Source organism: Leptodactylus fuscus, chromosome 1, assembly GCF_031893055.1.
Source record: "Leptodactylus fuscus isolate aLepFus1 chromosome 1, aLepFus1.hap2, whole genome shotgun sequence".
In the NCBI taxonomy this organism is placed as follows: Eukaryota; Metazoa; Chordata; class Amphibia; order Anura; family Leptodactylidae; genus Leptodactylus; species Leptodactylus fuscus.
Genome location: NC_134265.1, coordinates 158,478,965 through 158,502,349, shown reverse-complemented (window position 1 = coordinate 158,502,349; position 23,385 = coordinate 158,478,965). Strand labels below are relative to the sequence as shown.

Below are 23,385 nucleotides of genomic sequence, written 5' to 3'. Positions count from 1 at the left end.
ATACCACACCAATATAAAAATTCCATTGACTTGCGTGTTAATAAAAGACAGTGCTAAACTATAATTTATCTTAAAAGCTGGTGCATTTTCAGACTGTAGTCACTAAACAGTCTTAAAATTCAACAGATTTTTCATAGTGGCTAATGGTTGATAAGCCTGTTACACTATTACTGACCTATATGAAAATACCAAAGAAATCATACACTAACATAATTGGAAAATATAAATATTTTATTAACAAACTTTAAGCGCTAAAAATAGTAAAAATCACAATTCATAACAGAGGTCCCATCCAAAACGCTTAATGTAACAGTAAATAGTCTCACAAAGAAATAGTGCAATTGACAAAGTCTCCAATGTACATGTGTGTATACACCAAACCACTACACGTATGATTGCATAATAGCATACTATTAGAGTATATATATTCACAAAACTGAGTAGTGCGAAACATCAGATAAAGAGTAAGATGTACATCAGATGCTTGCAAGAAAAGTTTTATTAGTTATGATTAAAGATGAGCGAGTACTGTTCGGATCAGCCGATCCGAACAGCACGCACGCACGCATTGAAATGAATGGAAGCACCTGGTACTTCTGCTTTGACGCCGGCCGGCCGCTTAACCCCCCCCCGCGTGCCGGCTACGTCCATTCATTTCAATGCGTGCGTGCTGTTCGGATCGGCTGATCCGAACAGTACTCGCTCATCTCTAGTTATGATGTCCCACATATAAAAGGACTTTGCACACTATTGTGTCATTGCACAGAGAAAGACTGGAGTGGATAGTAATAAACAGACTCCAAAGTATGGCCCAAATGGCGAGTATCCCAATCCTAATTATGTGTATGTGTATATGCACAGAACACATAAAGATATAATAAACATTACAATGCAATGAAAGCAAAATACAGTACCAGTGAATGGATGGGTCCTCCCCCATGAGCCCCTACACGTGTTTCACCCCTGGCTTCCTAAGGCGGCTGAAATGTGAAGGTCACACATCCACATATAAGTCCACATATATCCACATATACCTGAAACAGGTATAGTTAATAATCCAAGAATACCCAAAGTGGCGCCACTGAGGAAGTTGCACTGCTAGAAGCGTCAAAATGATGCCAGCAGGCAATGCCCACCTAACTCATGGCATAGATATTTGTGTAGGAAGATGCCATGGTATCGCAAGATCAAAACAAAAGTATATTTGTCTATGGAGTCCGTGTGCTTTCACTGGCACACCGCTTGCAGTTGCGTTTGGTATTTCATTACCAACGCACATGTGAACGGGGCCTTAGTAATACGTTTTTTAACATTGCCATTTAGACTTTATTTGTCCCTCTCAAAACTATGCAAAATATCCAAAAATCCTTGGCAGCAAAAGGGTTAAACAAAAATTAAAGGGGACTACATCAGTGGAGACATTTATGGATGGATTATCCTATTCTAGTGATTATTCTATTACTGTAATTGCCTAAAGAGAAGTGCACAGGTATCATTCACATCAGTGATATCTACAGTGCAATAACATTTGCTTATCCTTGCTCAGTGATAGATCACAATGGGACTCTTGGGCACTATAGAAATTTTCTAAGGTTTCTACTTTATATTTTTTTTTCTAACTTTTCTCATTAGCCAATTATCCATCTAAATCATCAAAGAGGGGAAATTTTGTTCCCATTATAGAACTCTTAGGATCATTTTCTTCTTCCTCCAGTCAATTCCTTGTGTCCTCTAAGCACAGTCCCCTCATCACTAATCGATTACTGAAGCATCCAGCTGTGCTTTATGATATCATCGGCTATCCTCTAATGAGCTGGCCTGGCCGCTGATCATTAATAACAACATATGTTTTCAAAAATACATAATTATGTGTGTTATTTTGCTATAAACTAGTCCGAACGTATATTTCACTCAATATTATTATCTACAGTAGCAGAAATGATAAACATGCATTAGAGGTCTCATCACCCAAATATCTTTAATGTTTGAACTTTAGGTGAAGGTGTTTCTTGAAATCTTGACTTACACTTCACCCGAAGGGAATCAGCTTTACACCCATGGTCTATCCTAACAATAGTGCTAAAAGTCATTGAGCACAGACAAATACAAATATACCAGTTTTACATTAGCAAGGAATGGAAAGGTCAAATGTTGATGTAACAATGACGAACAGAAGAGAGCCTGAAACCAAAGGTGACATTCGTAAGTTATTAGCGTTGAAAAGTCGAGTATCCACATAAAGCTCACAGATTCCCATTGGTAGGAGAATTGTTCACTCTCTGTGTCAACTTTCTGTGAAGCACAAAATAATTGCTGGTATGCCGTGTGTCAGGGCAATCGTTATGTGGGCCTGCTAATTTGATCTTATCTGCTAGTAATTGTTCACATTTTGTCTTCATTATCCCTGAACCACAGATGTCCAGCCTACGTAGTCACTCAAAACAGTCATCATTAGTTAGATAAGTGAGTGGAAATACAAACAGTCCAAAATGAGAATAAAATGGTTTCTGTCAAAGATTTTCTAGTATCTGCCGTACTCGAATTATTTTAGACTTACTAAATAAGCACATTAGTCCATGCTGTAATAATTATGATAAAGCTATCCTTTATATGGCTCCCCTTTAAAAGCACAGAAAACTGTAAAATACATTGCAGTAACAGCACTCTTGTGACTTTTACAAGGATATTCCCAGGAAGAGCACTTCCGATTACTTGGGGTCTAACTGATGAAAACTAGAGATGAGCGAACAGTAAAATATTCGATATTCGTTTCGAATAGCCGCTCAATATTCGACTGTTCGAACGAATATCAAACACCATTATAGTCTATGGGGAAAAATGCTTCGTTTCAGGGGATCCCACCATTCGACTCAGGAGAGTCACCAAGTCCACTATCACACCCCAGGAAATTATGCCAACGCCCTGGAATGCAACTGGGACAGCAGATGAAGCATGTCTGGGGGCATCTAACATGCCCAAGTCACTGTATTACGTCGGGATCCCTGTCAGCTTGCAATATGCGCGAGCTGACTTTTTCCCATAGGAATGCATTGACCAGCGTTGATTGGCCGAATGCCGTACAGAGTACGGCATTCGGCCAATCAACGCTGGTTCTGCCGGAGACTCGTCTGTGAGGACCACAATGGAGACTGCTGTGGACCGCTCTTAGACTCCGCCTCCACCGGCAGAACCAGCGTTGATTGGCCAAATGCTATAGCCGGACACTGCTACATCGACCAGCACTGCTACATCACGCTGTGCGCTCAGCTGGGCTACTACGGAGATGCAGTCAAGCAGAGCGCACGCCCAACACTGCTACATCGGAGATGAAGCAGAGTTGGCTGTTCGCTGAGCTCGGCTACTCCGGAGTAGCCAAGCTGAGTGCATGGCCCGATGTAGCAGATCTGAGTGTGCAACAGGGTTCAGCTGAACCTGCTGCACACTCAGCTCTGCTACATAGGACACTGCTACTTCGGCCAGCACTGCTACATCGGGCCATGCACTCAGCTGGGCTACTCCGGAGATGCATCTGAGCTCAGCGCACGGCCAGCACTGCTATATTGGGCCGTGCGCTCAGCTCGGCTACTCCGGAGTAGCTGAGCTCGGCGAATGGCCAGCTCTGCTTCATCTCCGATGTAGTTGTGCTGGGTGTGCGCTCTGCTCAGCTGCATCTCCGGAGTAGCCCAGCTGAGCCCGATGTAGCAGTGCTGGCCGATGTAGCATTGTAGCAGTGTCCAATGTAGCAGTCCGATGCAGCAGAGCTGAGTGTGCAGCAGGGTTCAGCTGAACCTGCTGCACACTCAGCTCTGCTGCATCTGATGTAGCAGTGCTGAGTGTGCGCTGAACCATGCTGCGCACTCAGCTCTGCTGCATCTCTGTGTGTGCTGAGCTCTGCCACTTCTCCGTGTAGCAGTGCTGTGTCAGCACTGCTACATCTGAGATCGGACCACAATGGAAACTGCTGTGGACGGATCTTAGACTCCGCCTCCTCCAGCAGAACCAGTGTTGATTGGCCGAATGCTGTAATCTGTATGGCATTCGGCCAATCAACGCTGGTCAATGCATTCCTATGGGAAAAAGTCAGCTCGCTCATATCGCAAGCTGACAGGGATCCCGACCAGATTAGAGCCCCAAAGAGCTGCTTGAGTAACATTCCCCCCCCCCCCTAAATTCTCATCTTTAAAATGAATCTAAAATTATCTTCATAGCTCAAACGAGTCCTGAGATGCAAGACTTTAAAGTGTGAGGAGGAGGAGGAGCAGCGTGCACACAGAGACAGAGAAGCATTTTCTCTGTCTTTGTGCACAACCTGTATGTGACCCCAGGAGGGGGGGGGGGCGGAGAAGGGATTCAGTCCCTATTACCCCCCTCCTGTCAATCAGAGATCATACTGTACTTTTGAACTCTGATTGTCACATACAGGTATAATATAATTCCACTCTGAGCTTTACTAGTGGGGTATTCTTATGTTATATCCCCTGAACATAACCAGGAAGTTTATTGGCGCTGTGACCCAGACATTTACCATTGTCCAGGTCGCAGCGCCAAAAGAAAAGTCGCACCAAACACTTACACAACATACACACAAAATCATGAATAAAGTTTACATTTCACCCAATCCCTGTCCTGTCCATACCTGAGCTTTCGAGAGTAAAATGCATCTCTAGTGATATCCATTACACGCTAAAATAATAGTAATAACAATTATCACTAGAGATGAAGGTATAGATTGCTAAAATTTTTATAGGGTGATGGAAAATAATATTTTTATGTAAAGTCCTATTTAGTTTGCATGCACAAAATGGGTTGGCGCATTTCTGCGATTTTGGTATTTCTTTAACACCTGCCCCTGTAAATATATATATATACCGTATTTTTCGGACTATAAGACGCACTTTTTTTCCCCCAAATTTGGGGGGAAAAGAAGGGTGCGTCTTATAGGCCGAATGTGGCGCCTGGCACCCGCTGTAATAGAGAGGCGGAAGCCGGCAAGTGATAGACGCCATTACAGGTGCCGGGGCCTGCGACATCGCTGCGCTCCTCTGCCCTGCAATGAAGCCAGCAGCGGGAGGAGTGATGCTATTCCGCTCCTCCATCCCCCCGCTGCTGGCTTCATGCAGGGCAGGGCAGCGATGTCTCAGGCCTCGGCGTCTATCCCTCCCCGGCATCCGCCTCTCTAGTACAGCGGATGCCGGGTCAGTATCGGTGGCCCCTTCTCCCCCGGGGCCGGTCCCCACCGGCCCCGTACCTGTAAAGTTGCAGGCCGGCTCCTGCGCGGCGATATCGCAGGAGCTGACCTGTTCGGGTGACAGCCGGGAGCCTAATGAGGCTCCCAGGCCTGTCACTGCTATATATTAGTATTGCGGCTGGGTCTATGACCAGCCGTAATACTAATACACAGACGGCAATACAACTGTATTGCCGTCTATGGGACTTGCAATCAAGTGACCGCAGGTTCAAGCCCCGGGGGGGGGGGGAATAAAATAGTAAAAAAAAAAAAAATAAGCTTTAAAAATATATAATAAAAATATGAAATAAATAAAAATTTTAAATCACCTCCTGTCCCTAGAATATATATATAAAAGTAGAAAATCATATATCATAAACCACCGGGTTTTTTTTTCAATAAAAGGTGATCTAAGCAATAGATAGTCCCCAAAATGGTATAACTAAAAAGTACAGCTGGCCCCGCAAAAAAAAACACACTATGCATCCCCGTACAGCTGCAGGGTCACCTGTCAATGTGGCCTTGCAGCTTTTGCAAAACTACAACTCCCATATATTAAATATTTTACCAGTTTTTGCTTCAAAATTTTTTTTCCCTATTTTCCTCCTCTAAAACCTAGGTGCGTCGTATAGTCCGAAAAATACGGTATGTGTGGTATGTATGAACTCCTCACAAATTGCAGTTTTTTAGAAAGCACTTTATGTTTGCAGAAAGGGATTGCTTGAGCCGCACTTTAGTGGCAAATTTGAATTTTTGTGCAATTTTTGCTAGCAATCTCTGTTTGCCGCAACGTTGCATGAAGGTGGTTGTATTTATGAAACATTAAGTTGTGTTTTTATATACGGAATGCTATGCAATCTCGAGAAAGTTAGATTTAGGCGTTACAGTCACAGTTTGTTAGGTGCAGTATAGCTTTAACATATTAGTGAATAACAGCAAAATCCTGCCTGTCTTCTGTATTAGGGTTTTTGGGAGTCCAAGCTCTTGTTGTAGTTGATGTTTACAGTACATATAGTATATATACACATTGTATACACCATAAGCTATTATTTTAAATGTATTTTGTATATGAATGTGCGATTGAACATGAGTTTTAGGTGCAAATATGTGTTTTAGTGCATTTGTTCAAAAAATCTTTTGCGTTTGTCACAAAGTTGCATGAAGGTGGATGTGGCTATTGATGACCCATTGAGATATACGTAATCTTCAGGTTGTCTACTTTCAAAAAATATATAGGGTTTTGGGGTTCACTTACTTTTCATGATGTGTAATCACTACATTTTATAGGATGATACTTTTTTAACATTTCCAGCTTCAAAGCAGAATTTTTGTTCCTTCCAGTTCTAGCGATTTTCTGAAGACACGTGCATGCGGGTTTAGGCCATAGTGATATGAATGAACTCTGCACATGTTGAAATCTTATTTTTAGGAGGTTTTGTGCATATAATTTATTGTTTGGTTTCCACTTTTAACAACTAATATACATTTATTTGCATTTTTTCATAAAACATTCACTTTAAATCAAAATTGCATGAAGGTGCCTGTTCGTATACAGTACCAAGTAGCATTCTGACAATGCTGCAGGTGTCTACTTTAAGAAAATATATAGGTATGGGGGGTTGGATGCTTTTTTAATGTTGCAATTTAGCTTTGATTTATCCATCTCAAAACTGTGAAAATTGCTCTGGCTACTGGAGGTGCAAAATTTCCAGAGACCCTTGGCAGTGAAAGGGTTAAGTATGGGGCATACTGCAACAGACACTGGAAAACATCCTGATATTACTGATAATACATCCTGATAATTCCATACATACATTTCTTTATGCTTAGAAAAACATAGTCTGCTAAAAGGGAAATACACTTTATAACCGTTAATAGGCAACATCTGTTAATGTATACCATGTTGCATCTCTGATATAATCCTATATATACTTTTATTCTGGGAAATAGACCAGGGAGTAGCTGTATACACCCAAACCTGCGGTTACAAGGGTCCTGTTTAGTTGTGCAGCCTGGAGGACTGTATTGTGTGTTGTTGTGGGAGACGTTAGTAATTCTTACACTTAGCTCTATTACCTAATAGTTTATGTTGAGGGGATATCGTCACTCCATAAGGAGAGAACCACCATTAAGGTGTGTGGAGTCTTATTAAGCCATGAGCGCTCCACTGTGCAAAGGAACATGGGAAGAATATGCAAATCTGACTTCCATGATGTAATTAGGATGCCTGTGCCTCAAGTATACACCAATAGAGGGCGCTGACTGAGAATGTGCAAGTCTATATTCCATGATGTAATTAGGAAGACAGAGTCTCAGTCAAACAACCTATAGAGGGCGCTCCCTTTAACATCATGCCGACCTTTTCAGAGGCCTTTGTTTGCAATGATGTTGGGATTATTCCAGATACAGTCATCTCAGCCAAGGACAGCCATTTCGATGTATTTGCATCTCATCAGCTTGGCGTAGAGAGGACTGATTTGGCAGAGTTGAGAGGCTTAGACAGGGTTGAGGGGATATCGTCACTCCATAAGGAGAGAACCACCATTAAGGCGTGTGGAGTCTTATTAAGCCATGAGCTCTCCACTGTGCAAAGGAACATGGGAAGAATATGCAAATCTGACTTCCATGATATAATTAGGATGTCTATTGGTGTACATACTTGAGGCACTGACATCCTAATTACATCATGGAAGTCAGATTTGCATATTCTTCCCATGTTCCTAATAGTTTATGGTGAGAATATAGTTCACATGCCTGTTTTTTCCCCACACAATGAATTGCAATTCTGGAGAGCTTTTTTTAATTTGTAGTGTAGTATATTAGCACTACAGCCAATGTCGGTGCACATTTATAAACTTCATATGTTCTCTGGCATTAAAACGTTTAGTGCAAGTCTCACATGTGCATAAACCTGTGACTTCTGGGGGGTATGTAGATACAAAAAAGTGGTGGGCATATGGGTGGGGCCTTGGTCGCTTTGTACATGTTTTCATTTTCACAAGTAAATAACCCAAATTATACTTTAATTCTGTGCCAGCTTTCAGCTGGTGTGGATTTCAGCTCTGCCAACATTATGTACCCTATAGATTTCATAGAAGAGATGCTAATGAACCAAGATGGAAGAAGTTACATTGTTGACCGTTGCAGTCATTATTTGTTATAAGAGGGACCCCAGTAAATTGGCTGTGTCCTGTATTGATTTCTGTGAGCTGTGAACTCTGTAATTGCAGTACGCACAGGCCTTGGCTGGTAACAAATAACAGCAGCAAAGCAATAAGTGGAAATTCATTTATGCTTTGGTCAAGTTATAACACAAAGTTTGAACTGAAGGCCTGTATCCGAAACACTGTAAAGGCAAACTACAATATCCTTCAATATTGAAATTCCGCCATTTGCCTTGCATTTTTTAAAAGAATAAACCGCTCTTAGTAAGGAGGCCGAGGAACATGACCCCCCCCCCCCCCACAAATAACTTAAACTATTATATAGGAATAGCCGAAACCAAAATTCACTGGCATGAATTTCAGTGGCATATAAATAGTGGGCTTGTCATGCACATAGGGGAACGTCTTAACAGAATTGTTCTCTAATCATAATCAAGGTAAAATTTTCACTTAATCATGATTTTGATTTGGGGTGGGTCATAATTGCCCAGCCCTCGTGCATACTGTTAATTGTTTCTGCTTGATTATCATAGACTTCACATTCTTGGTAAATTTCATCAGATTTCATCTAGGTGTCATACACATGACCGTATGCGTGACGCCAGTTGTAACTGAACGGATGGCCTCCTTTTGCCGCCCGTGATTCCATGATCCCATTCATCAGGGCCAGAGAACACAAGTATCAAACCGGACAGGAATAGAACTTGTCCTGAATTTTGCGCCACAGGCTGCCGGCCCCTACATGGAACCGTGTGCCTTGGCCCATACAAATGAATGGGTCAGTGTACTATCTGAGAAGAACTTATATAACACGCTGAACTAGCACATGGTCGTGTGTATGGGCCTTTATCCGGATCTGTTGAGGGTCTGCAGCTAAATATCTTATGTGTATGGCCAGCTTTAGACCTCATGAGAGTAGTGTACTTACAGCCATGTTGCATTGGCTGTATAATCCTTTTTGACAATTTTCCCACCTGAAAATGAACATTTTATGAGTTAGCTGATTGATCACAGCCTGGTTGTACCTAATACCTTTACATTAAGGGGAATAAACTGAACAGCGAATGCAAAATATAAGGAGTTGTGTCTGAAGAATAAGGTGCATGCTGTAGAGCTGCAGCCTCTTCATTAATATCATTCTGTGGGTTGTATCTCATTGTTCTTATAAAGAGTATATAGTCTAATTATAGACCATCAATATTGAAGTCCTGGAACCCTTTTAACAAACTTCAAGTACATGTATAACTTTGTTTTTGCAAAATATAAGTATTTTGTAATTTTTAAATACAATATACGAATTTGCACATTTGGGTCCCCTCACCAGTCCCAAGAATAAGAGCGTACCACTTCCACCCCTGAGAAAAGTACCCACTTATATCTGGTTACTATATATTTTACGGTAAATATATTGGATTCAAAAACGTGCTAGAACATTGTTGCAAAATCAATGGGTTTTTTCCACTCATGTGACTTTCACATGAAAGAAATGCCTTCACTCCGCTGGCAATTTTGGATGTTTGTTTTTGACTCGGCCTTCTAAACCCCATGACTTTTTTATTATTCCTTTCAAAGGGCTATACGAAGACTTAATGTTTGCGGAACAAATTGTTCTTCATAATGGTGCAATTTGTTATTCTGTACAATGTACTAAGAAGCTGTGAACAAATTCAGAATGGATTGGAATTGGAAAAAAAGTGCATTTCTGCGAATTTTTTATATATATTTATACATATGTTTGTTTTTTTAACTAATTATTAGATCCCCCTAGGGTTTGTTTCCTAATGTAATGCATGGCAATGAATTGCAAAGTACCAGTACTTTTATTACAGGCTGCATAGAAGTTAATGCAAGCCTGGGAGCCTTCAATAGGTTCCCAAATGTCAAGGCAATGGATTGCTGGCCCCGGATGTCTTCCAGGTACCCGTGATCCTCCCCAAACTGGCAGCGCCCATGCTCTGCAGGGAAAATGGCTCATCAGTCAGATTTGACTGAGGTGTCAGGGCCATCGGATCTTTGCTGTATAATTTAAATACCCGACATCTGGCGTAATAGTACAGCGGATGTCAGGAAGGGGTTAGAATGTAAGCTGTCAAGAAAAGACAAAGACCCGTTGACCCACAATCATGAGACACCTATGACTAACTTTTATTAGCACTATCATTTTTAAAGCTAGTGACCTTTTCTCCTTTCCCTTATTCTGTCACATTGCATTGAGTCAGTTTGTGTTCATTGTAATATTCTTCATTTCAGCTCTCATGTAACTTTCCATTCACTATATATATAGCCTCTTGAACAATATTGGTCAATAGTTTGGACACACCTATCCATTTAGCGTTTTTTTTTTTCTGTTCTACATTGTACATGTATGCAATTAATAGCAAACAAAAAAGTGAAGAGTTTTAAATATAAAACATTCTGGTTTTACAAAGTTGCCCACTTTTGCTGTGATTACGGCGTTCATTCTCTTAATCAGTCTCATGAGGTAGTCATCTGGAATCGTTTTCCAACAGTGTTAAAGGGGTTCCATGAAGGTTCTGAGCACTTGTTGGCTGGTTTTCCGTCTGTGCAGCCCAAATGTCAGAAATATCCATTCTGCTCCTGTAGTTTTAGGGCCAGTTCACACGGAGTTTACGGGCGCACATTCTGGCACGTATACATGTGTCAGAATGTGAGCTCTCAAAACAGATCCCATTCATTTCAATGGGTCGTTACGGGCGTATAAAATTACGCGCGTCATACGCCTGTAACGACCCATTGAAATGAATGGGATCTGTTTTGAGCGCTCACATTCTGACATGTGTATACGTGACAGAACAATGTGCGTCCATGAACTCCGTGTGAACTGGCCCTTAAAGAGGACCTTTCACCATTTTGCCCACAGGCAGTTCTATATACTGCCGGAAAGCTGATAGTGGCTATGAGTAAGGGACCATAATATCTCGGTCCTGAAACGCATCAGCTGTTCAACTATGCTCGTGTTCTTCTAAATGATGATGTAATCTCCATGTTTTATGCACATTTTTAGTAAAAGTTAAGTTTTATACCTAAAGGTTTGCTGGAAAAAATCTTTTTTGATATACAATTGACATGGACAGGGTCTGTAAAATGCTGTGGTGTTTGCCACGACCAAACCACACCATTTACACTACATGTGGCGCCGGCCTATCAGCTCTGAGTTACACCGACTTGCCTGTTCCTGCCTTTCATGCATGAACTCGGCAGACCCCATTATGGTCTGTGGGGTCCATGGGAAACTGCTTTTTAAGCTTATAGGGTTTTCCATCACAGAGGTCCCCTAGCGAACCCAAAGAACATACAGTAAAACCCAAATGCTAGTGTGATCCTAGTGTAAGAAAGGTCTGCACTTCTGTGTATTTCTAGCCTAAAAGTATAATGAAAAACAATAAAGTGATGTAAAATATTTTTCTAAAGTTTGCAGTTATGTTGTGAATTGATTGATCTATCACAATTTAATTTCATTTATTTTTTTATTTTTTACAAATTATCAAAAAAGTTTAGTAATAGAAGTTTACAGAAACCTATCCTTACCAGAATCTATCTCTTGTGCATGAGGTGGTAGAGTTTTATTGGCTTTTGAGAATCACCAAAACATTTTTAGATGGAGCTTTTTATTGAGATCATTTTTATTATACAAGGGTTCTTTTTCTAGACATTTTTTAAATCCTGTGCAGAAATTTATGCGAAGATGCCCTTCATACCTTGCACTTGCTTCATTTTGGAAAAGAGAACACTAAATCGCTATGGGTAAGTTCAGACGGGGTTTTTTGGACTGGAACCTGAGGCGGAGGCCGCCTCAGGTTCTGATGCAAAAGCCGGGTAGCCGCAACTGAAACCTGGTGCACTGCACCGGCTTCCAGCCGTGCACTCCGCTCCAAATTAGGCCCAATGAATGGGCCTAGTCTGGAGGAGGGAGTTTCTTCAGGCCGAATCGTGAGGTGAAACGGCCTGAACAATGAGCATCTCACTTCTTTTTTCCGGGTACCGGAAGAAACGGCTCCCGGAAAAAAAGACCTGAGCGGCTCCCATTGATTTCAATGGGAGCCGTCTTTTTGGTCAGGATTTGGAGGCGGATATGGCCTCAAAATCCTGACCAAAAAACTACGTGTGAACTTGCCCTCAAAAACACTCCAAAATTAAGGAAAAACGGTACAAAGAAAAGTGCATTGTTTTAGTACATTTTATATTTTATCAGCAAACATCTGCCCACAGCTATGGGTGAAACCTCCATAACAATTTTATTTTATGGATATCAAGTGAAGTTGGAAGAAAGTGGGCAACAACACATGAGAAAAGGATAAAGTTGCTCCTTTAACCTAGTTCTGCGCAAGACTGAACTTTCATTAAAATCATCCCTAAGAAAACAAAACAAAGCAAGGAGTCTAGAGTAATAATGAGAATTTGTTCCTATTAGAGGAAACATGAAACATTTGCTTCCTGACAGTATTGATTAGGGCACAAAGGTCCTGTGTGTTTGTCTCAGGCTTTTGACAGGTAGAACAAGCGGCTGTGTATCATTGCTCATCCCTCACACATTTGTATCATTTATACTGACACACTAAATAAAAGCTCAAATTAGGTCCTCTGAGGTAAGATTTCCGGGCATTAGTTGCTGCCACGCTTCATTATGACGACATTGTATGATCCCATCAGTCTGGATGTATCAATTACTGAGCGTTGCGTGCCTCGGTCCTCTTAATTGGTCTGCAGTGTTTGACAAAGTTTAAATGAGTCAAACACTGTATATTGGTATCTGCTGGAGGGGAGAATGCAACCTTCAAGACAAAAGTTGGGATAGTAAATTGCTATAAAGGGGTACACAGTTGTCACAGGCGTAGTGCTGCTTATCTAATAACAGTATTTCAGTAATTTAATATTAATGTGAATGATAAAGATTTTTATGTATCGCAGACTTCAAAGGATTGTTCAGGTATGAGATAGGGGTCTCCATTCTCCAATCTTCATCTTTTAGCTTCAGCAGAGGACTGTTACATAAAGTACCTACAGTATTTCACTGTTGCTGAGCTGCGGTAACATGGCATGCCCACCACACAGGGTACAGATATATTTCTGACAACATACACAGTGTAGATATCAGCTGATTGGTAGCCGATCTGCTATTGATGACCTATCCCAAGGTTACGCTATGTAAATATCTGATTTTAAACAGTCCTTTTAGTTTCAACTCTATAATGCTTTATTTCTCATGTGGTTGTGCCACTTACATTACTGATTCTCTTGTGGTGTATTTATTGACCAGTCCATGGTTTTCCACAGCACTGAATGTAACTTTTGCTGTGCTGCTCACTTATAGTTGATCATTGGGTGGAAAGTGATACATTCCACCATCGTCCAAAAGTGCACCGCCATGTATGCCCTTCTTTTGCATCTTTGAACAATACGCCTGTCAGATTAGTCAATACAAACCATGATGGAATATCCAAAAAACCAAACTTTACATTACTGTATACTTTTTGATTTCTTAATTTGAAATATTCAGCTTGTACATATTTGTATACGTGTGTGATTGATGTAATTGTTCTGTGATCTACCATGTGTATACCGCCAAAATGTGTGTATGTATTCTTATTTAATATAAACTCACATTAGACTCTAATTACACAATTTATCATTTACATAATAATACTTTTCTATATTCCACTCCCACACACTAGTGTCAAATAAAAATGATTGAGATGGTTTGTAGCCTTTACTTATTAGGTGTGTGTGCGGCTCCACCTGCTCCCACTCATCTCAGTTTTTTAATACTTTGGGTAATCCTGTAGTTTTAGTAAAAAAAAAAAAAAAAAATCTGTAACATTGTATGTTTACGGTGTGTTCCCTAATGTAAAAAATTAACATTTTTATTCAAAAAGCTAGTGTGGTTTCAGTGTGTCTGGACTAGGTTGTTAGAAGTCTGTTATATTTACTCTTCTACAGTCGTGGATAGGTTATTTCCACATAGGGTTAATGCACTGCAAATTTCTTCACTCAACAAATATAATTTACTATGTATAGAACTTACTATACATTTGTCTCTGATTGTCACATACAGGTATAATGTAATTTCCCCCTGAGCTTTACTAGTGGGGTATTCTTATGTTATACCCCTTGAACATAACCAGGAAGTTTATTGGCACTGTGACCCAGGCATTTACCATTGTCCAGGTCACAGCGCCAAAAAAAAAAGTCGCACCAAACACTTACACAACATATACATAAAGTCGCAAATAAAGTTTACATTTCACCCAATCCCTGTCCTGTCTATACCTGAGCTTTCTACAGTAAAATACGTCTCTAGTGATAAAATAATAGTAATAACGATTATCACTAGAGATGAACGTATAGGTTGCTAAAATTTTTATAGGGGGATGGAAAGTAACATTTTTATGTAAAGTCCTATTTAATTTGCATGCGCAAAATGGGATGGCGCATTTCTGCGATTTTGGCGATTCTTTAACACCCGCCCCTGTAAATATATTCATCTGTGGTATTTATGAACTCCTCACATATTGCAGTTTTATGTACAGTACATTATATTTGCAGAAAGGGATTGCTTGAACCGCACTTTAGTGGCAAATTTGAATTTTTGCGCAATTTTTGCTAGCAATCTCTGCCGCAAAGTTGAATGAAGGTGGTTGTATATATGAACTATTAAATTGTGTTTTTATATACGGTATGCTGTGTACTCTGAAAAAAGTTAGATTTTGGTATCACAGTCACCGTTTGGTAGGTGCAGTATAGCTTTTTTTTTTTTTTTTTTTTAAACTGTAATTTTTATTAAATTTTCAAACAAAGTATACAACCACAAACAGTAAAAATACAAAATACAATAAAATAAAGGAAAAACCAAATCGAAGACGGCTTTCCACAACTGTATGAGACAAAAAAGAACATATTACAACAAACAAACAGGGGAGACTAACAAGACAAACAGGACAAAGGGGAGTAGGACCAAAAAGAAGGGGTGGACAAGCAAGGGGGGGGGAGGGATGTAAACCGGTGTGAGGACAAGGAAAGGTCAAAAACCGTGCGTAATACAGTAAGCATCCCAGGACGACCAGATGGAATCAAAGACCTCCATTGTATGATTCAACGTGGCAGTCATATATTCGAGGCTACGCACGTCTTTAAGACGTGCTATCAATTCAGGTTTGGTAGGGGGAAGCACATCTTTCCAATGGCGGGCAATAAGAGTTTTAGCTGCAGTACATAAATATAAAAATAAACGAGATGTCTTTTTACCCAGCTGCTTAGGAGGCAAATTAAGTAGATAAATCATTGGATCCAGCGGAACCCCCTGTATAAAAAGATCTTCCGTGATAAGTTGCACCTCCTCCCAAAAAGGACGAAGAAGAGGGCAGTCCCAAAATATGTGAAAAATCGAGCCCAAGGAGGATTGGCAGCGCCAACACATAGGGAAAAGGGCAGAGTTAAGTTTATGCAACAGTACAGGAGTATGATACCAGGACATGAGGATTTTATACTGGGTCTGCCGAAAGGTAATACATGTAGAGGATTTAGCAGCCCAGGACCAGATAACCTGCCAAGAACCTAAGGGAATCGGATGTCCCAAAACCTCCTCCCACCGAGTCATATACTTATGGGGTAGGGAGGACGACAACTCAGACACCGAGAGAAGTCTATAAATGGAAGAGATAAGACCCCTAGTAGAAACACCCGCTCGACATAGCCATTCGAACACCGTGGGGGGTGAGACCCGTAGGGACCCAAACTGAGCTTTAACAAAATGCGCAATCTGTCGATAATGCAGCCATTCAGTAACCGGCATGTCTAATGTCGAGGTGAAATATTCAAAAGGCCGGAGCTCCAATGACAAAGGGTCTACCAAATCAGCTATACGAAACAGACCCCGCCCACCCCATGGACGCACCATAGCAGAGGAAAGCCCTCCCGGGAGAAGTGGATTATAAAGAAAGGAAACCATAGAGGACGAATGAGAGGCCAACACAAAACGTTAGGAGCAAACATTCCAAATTTCCCTGGAAAACCAAATAGGACCAAGAAGCGGAGTGGCAATTGAGGGAGGGGATCGCGTCCATAAGAGCGTATTAGGATGAACAGGAGCCATCCAAAACTTCGACCCATTTAGTATAAGCCTGTGGAGCTGCCCAAAACGGGATAACTCGGAGGTGAGCGGCCCAATAGTACAGTAGCAGGTTCGGGATTGCAAGTCCCCCCTCTCCCTTGCCAGCCAGCATGACGGACCTGGGGATGCGATGTCGCTTAGCATTCCAGATAAAATGAAATATACTCTTCTGAAGGGACCGAAGCTCACCCCTAGGTACTGCAACAGGAAGAGTCTCAAAGTAGTAGAGAAGTTTAGGAAGGAGGGACATTTTGACCGTGGATATTCTACCCAGTAGCGAAATAGGGAGGGGGCGCCATTTATCCAATAACGAGCGAAGTTCGCCAAACAGGCACGGATAAGTAGCGGAGTACAAGCCCGCATAGGAAGAGGAAATCTGAACTCCTAAGTACCGTAGAGAGGTAACACGCCACTGAAAGTCATAATTACTCTGAAGCAGTTGTAAAGAAGGCGCTGGTACATTAATAGGAAGGGCCTCAGTTTTAGTAGGATTAACCTTATATCCCGAAAAACTACCAAACACTTTCAGAGTGACTAAGAGATTGGGTAGAGTAGTGTGAAGAGAGGTCAAGGTGAGAAGGACATCATCCGCAAACAAAGAAATTTTAAAATCCTTGTCCCGGACTTTAACCCCAGCAATATCAGGATTCGAACGAATCCTGGCTGCCAGGGGTTCTATACAGAGAGCAAAAATCAGAGGGGATAGAGGACACCCCTGCCGCGTTCCATTCCGTATGGGAAAAAGACGGGAGGTCGCATTTGGGAGTTTAACATCAGCAGAAGGGATTGAATACAAAGATCGGATCGCAGTCAGGAAAGCTCCAGAAAGGCCAAACCGCCGAAGAGTAGCAAACATGAAAGACCAGTCAAGGCGGTCAAAAGCCTTTTCCGCATCTAAGCTCAGCACTACGGTCGGTATAGACGAACGGTTAGCTACCTCAATCAGGTCCACAGCCCTTCTGGTATTGTCTCCCCCCTGCCTGCAGGGGACGAAACCCACCTGGTCCTTGTGGATGAGAGAAGGCAGCCAGCCCCCAAGCCTATTAGCTAAAAGTTTAGTAAATATTTTAAGATCGGTGTTAAGTAAGGCGATTGGTCTATAGTTGGAGCACTCCTGAGGATCCTTATCTGGTTTAGGGACAAGGGAAATATGGGACTGAAGCATGGCAGAAGGAATCGGGGCACCCTTCAGCAGTATAGCTTTTTAACATATTAGTGAACAACAGCAAAATCCTGCTTGTCTTCTGTATTCGTGTTTTTGGGAGTCCGAGCTCTTGTTGTAGTTGATGTTTGCGATACATATAGTATATATACACATTGTATACACCATAAGCTATTATTTTAAAAGTATTTTGTACTAGCTGGTACCCGCGACTTCGTCTGCGGTGATTGTAGAAGTGGGTATATACAGGCGCGGGTAAGGTTTTCGTAGTGTGTATAAGGTATGGGTTATGAAATGTAAGTTTGTATCTTGTTTTTGCTGTAATTCAGAGAATACGTCAGACTTTTGTGTTGCAGTTACTTTGTATTAGAGCTGCTATATATATGGTGTTGTGAGAAACTTTACATAGTGACTTTGGGACAGAGGTATTTGAAGTTAACCCTTTCCCGCCGATGGCATTTTTTGATTTTCGTTTTTGACTCCCCTCCTTCTGAACCCCATAACTTTTTTATTTCTCCGCTCCCAGAGCCATATGAGGTCTTAATTTTTGCGGGACAAATTTTTCTTCATGATGCCACCATTAATTATTCTATATAATGTACTGGGAAGCAGGGAAAAAATTCAAAATGGGGTGGATTTCAAGAAAAAATGCATTTCTGTGACTTTCTTACGGGCTTTGGTTTTACGGCGTTCACTGTGCAACCAAAATGACATGTCCCCTGTATTCTGTGTTTCGTTACGATTCCGGGGATACCAAATTTATATGGTTTTAGTTACATTTTGACCCCTTAAAAACAAATCCAAAACTGTTAAAAAATTTTTTTTTGAAAAGTCGCCATATTCCGACAGCCGTAACTTGTTTATACGTGCATGTACGGGGATGTATATGGCGTCTTTTTTTGCGGGACTGGGTGTACTTTGTAGTTCTACCATTTTCAGGAAATGTTATTGCTTTGATCACTTTTTATTCAAATTTTTATCAGAATCAAAACTGTGAAAAAACGGCGGTTTGGCACTTTTGACCATTTTTCCCGCTACGGCGTTTACCGAACAGGAAAAATATTTGTATAGCTTTGTAGAACGGGCGATTTTTGGACGCGGGGATACCTAACATGTAGGTGTTTCACAGTTTTTAACTACTTTTATATGTGTTCTAGGGAAAGGGGGGTGATTTGAATTTTTAATCCTTTTTTTTTTGTTTTTAATATTTTTTTTACTTTTTTTAAACTTTTTTTTTTTTGCATTTATTAGACCGCCTAGGGGTATTGACATGGGTGGGCGGTGTCGCGGATTGTCAGAGCGGTGGGGGTTGGCAAACATGGCTGCTCCGGAGCGTTAAAGAGAGCCTCCTGGAGTATCGTTAAGGTGAGGGGCAAAGTGGTAAAGTATATGTATATGTGATTGTGTGGGGTTAGGGGCGAGGCTGTAGAGGACAATATGAATTTTGTGGCTTGCTATGGTCCAAAGTGTGTGAGATTGCAGAGATGGTGATGTGAGTTTGGGGTTTGTGGGGGTCCTGGGAAAAACGTATGTGCGCTATTGTGACGAAAAGTAGCCTATTGCGCAATGGGGTGTATTAACTATGTTTGTGGAAAATTTCAGCCAAATCGGTCAAGCGGGTTTTGCGTGATTGACTAACAAACATCCGAACACACAAACCCACAAACATCCAAACTCACAAACTTTCACATTTATAATATTAATAGGATATGAATGTGAGATTGAACATGAGTTTTAGGTGCAAATATGTGTTTTAGCGTATTTTTTCAAAAAATTATTTGTGTTGGTCGCAAAGTTGCATGAAGGTGGATGTGGCTATCGTTGACCCATTAAGATATTTGTAATCTTCAGGTTGTCTACTTTCAAAAAAAAATATAGGGTTTAGGGGTTCACTTACTTTTCATGGTGTGTAATCCCTACATTTTATAGGATGATACTTTTTTAACATTTCCAGCTTCAAAGCAGATTTTTGTTCCTTCCAGTTCTAGCGATTTTCTGAAGACACGTGCATGCAGGTTCAGGCCATAGTGATATGTATGAACTCTGCACATGTTGAACTCTTATTTTTAGGAGGTTTGGTGCATTTATTTTTTTGTTTGGTTTCCGCTTTTAACAACTAATATACATTTATTTGCATTTTTTCATAAAACATTCACTTTAAATCAAAATTGCATGAAGGTGCCTGTTCGTATACAGTACCAAGTGGCATTCTGACAATGCTGCAGGTGTCTACTTTAAGAAAATATATAGGTATGGGGGGGTTGGATGTTTTTTTAATGTTGCAATTTAGGTTTGATTTGTTCATCTCAAAACTGTGAAAATTGCTCTGGCTACTGGAGGTGTAAAATTTCCAGAGACCCTTGGCAGCGAAAAAGGTTAATTTTATTGATTTCCCAATATTTTACCTTGTAGGATTGTTTCATCTTACTGCATTTACAGACAGAATGGCAGCACAAATATATAACTTTTTTTTTGTAATGGGAAAACCCTTAAAGAGTGTGTCGGCAGGAAAATTGCTGTTAAGTGGCACGCATGTTCATGTAGGCACCTTCGCACTGAACAAATTGTGCCTTTTTATACCACACTACTGCTTCTACATTGAGAATTTCATCTTATTATAAATGTGTCGGTGAACATACAAGAGCTCCTCGGGGTGGTCCTGAGGCTGCAAGTGCCTCCACTCACGTTGTCTTTTCTTCACTCCTGAATCTCTGTTTTGGCTCAAGCACAATACAGTCCAATGTGTCGCAACTGTACTGCACTTGCGCTGGAAGACAAATTTAGGAGTGAGTTCTGCAGTCAAGAGGCAATGAGAGCATGTCACTCAACCTGACATGGATGATGATAAATGATAATTTGCAATGTGAACCAGGGCATTAACAACCACAGGAATGCCCTGGGTAGCACTTCCAGGCTCATTAACATATTTTGCATATTTGGCATAAGAAAGGTCCCGTTTTTTTTCAGCATGAAGGTGCCTAATGTCTAAATGACCATGTGTATCATTTACTAACTGCAATTTTCTTGCTGACAGTATCCTTTTAACTGCTCTCTGTTCTCCTTAATTGGTTTCTATACAAATATATTCTTGTAAAGTCTAAATCACTGTACAGACCATAAAGAGGGGGTCCCCAAAATATTTTATCAATGTCACATAAGGGAATAAATATATTCCAATGGGTGATACTGATAAATAAACATGATTAAAACTCACTTTTATTTCTAATATTAAAATCTGTCTCAATGGACAATTGGAATAAATGACGGGTTTCAGACCTAATAGAGTGTAATTGTATAAAGGGAGACTTGCCCTAAATATCCGCAATCCTATCGCCCTCCAAAAATACAAAAAACAATTTAGTATGGATCTCTGCTCCTTGGCTGAATACAAGTGTAACCTCAGAAACCTCTAAATTCAGAGGTACAGATGAGCCACTCCTGTCCACCAAGGTTACTGGCCTAATGCCACGCCAATGGAGGAGATAGAAGGGAACAGTCTTTAATAGGAGGCACTGGGAGACAGCCAAAGAGGAGCACTATCACACACTAACTAAAAAACCCTAACACATATACCCTGCGCATTTCATCTAATAGTAGATTCATCAGGGGCTTGATGACAGATGTAATTAGCAGTCAGAACTGCTGTTTAAACAAAAGACACGGTGATGCAATCTGACCGTCGGCATGTCCGCTTTATTGTCAGTGGCCAATGACAATAGAGCGGACCTGCCGACGGTCAGATTGCATCAGTGTACGTGATGCACTAGGGTTCCTAAAAGCAATGCATTTGTACATGGGCAGTGCGTTTTGTTGTTTTTTTGTTTGTTTTTTTAAATCATGAGTTTGACATTTTTGGTATATACCCTTTGGTTACACTTATATGTGGGGAATCCTGTCCCATTTACCTTGCCCCTTTAATGCTACACCAGCATCCCAGATATGGATTCAAAGCTCGAATTGCTAATTACCATATTTTTTGGACTATAAGATGCACTTCCCCCCCCCCCCAAATTTGGAAATGGGGGAGTAGTGTATAGTCTGAGTGTAGTGGGGAGAGGGCAGTAGAGCGGGGTCGCAGATGCATGCTTGCCCCGGAATTGTTTGGGGCTCACATCCAGCTGAAGATGGCCAGGGCCCTGCATCACCATGATATCAATCATGGAAAGCCTAGTTCCTCTATAGTTCCGCTATACACATACTCTGTCCAGGGAAGGTGACTAAAAATAACATGCACCTATACCTCTCCTGGGCTTCTGACTATCCTCAGCATCCTTTTCAGGGTTCTCCCGGTCTGTGACTGAAGTCACATGCCCCAGGGGTCACTTCTGGGGCCTGTGATTATGCCCCAGCAGTCACGTAGTGCTTGCCGTTGTAATAACATTAACGTGCCCCACATCACCACAAAGGCCCAATCACAGGCCCCAGCTGTGACATCTGGGGCATGTGACCTCAGTTGCAGGCAGAAAAGAACTGGGGAGGATGCTGAAGAGAGGCGGATGGAGCAAGAATGTCTAAGAGACATGAGGTAAGGTGAGTATAAGTGTATTTTAATTTAGGGGCCACTGTGGAGCATATTATACTGTGTGGGGGCCTCTGTGGAGCATAATATACTGTGTAGGGACCACTGTAGAGCATGTAATACTGTGTGGGGGCCATTATTGAACATATATTGTGTGGGGGGGCCACTGTGGAGCATATTATACCATGTGGCACCAATGTGGATGATTTTTACTGTGTGGGGGCAACTGTGGAGCATATTATACTGTGTAGGGGCAACTGTGGAGCTTATTATATTGTGTGGGGGCCAGCCAGTGCAGGTGCGTTAGAAGAAGAAAGCCTGTGGCGCCAGTATGTGCCTCCATCACATGGCTGATGTGTCCCACATTAGCGTAGGAAAATTATAATGCAGGGCCACCTTTCAAGGTGGCCCTGCACCTGTTGCAAAACTCCCATCCCATCATGCTTGCACAGGTTGGGATAATCGGAGCTGTAGTTTGGCAACAGCTTCAGAACTACACAGGTTGTGCAAAACTGCTGTCCCCCTACAAGAGTATTGCACAACCCGTGGCCCTTCAGCAGCAGATCCCCTTCCCTCATAAAAAAAAAATGTTTGTCCTATTTTTCTCCTCTAAACCCTAGATGCGTCTTATGTAGAGATGAGCGAACACTAAAATGTTCGAGGTTCGAAATTCGATTCGAACAGCCGCTCACTGTTCGAGTGTTCGAATGGGTTTCGAACCCCATTATAGTCTATGGGGAACATAAACTCGTTAAGGGGGAAACCCAAATTCGTGTCTGGAGGGTCACCAAGTCCACTATGACACCCCAGGAAATGATACCAACACCCTGGAATGACACTGGGACAGCAGGGGAAGCATGTCTGGAGGCATAAAAGTCACTTTATTTCATGGAAATCCCTGTCAGTTTGCGATTTTCGCAAGCTAACTTTTCCCCATAGAAATGCATTGGCCAGTGCTGATTGGCCAGAGTACGGAACTCGACCAATCAGCGCTGGCTCTGCTGGAGGAGGCGGAGTCTAAGATCGCTCCACACCAGTCTCCATTCAGGTCCGACCTTAGACTCCGCTTCCTCCGGCAGAGCCAGCGCTGATTGGCCGAAGGCTGGCCAATGCATTCCTATGCGAATGCAGAGACTTAGCAGTGCTGAGTCAGTTTTGCTCAACTACACATCTGATGCACACTCG

At 41.6% G+C, this 23,385-nt stretch overlaps 1 protein-coding gene across 2 annotated transcripts in view; it reads left to right on the top strand.

Annotated features, from left to right (window-relative positions):
• Positions 1-23,385, top strand: part of PLGRKT (plasminogen receptor with a C-terminal lysine) — a 47,341-nt gene that overhangs the window by 3,247 nt on the left and 20,709 nt on the right. The gene's annotated exons all lie outside the window — the stretch shown is intronic.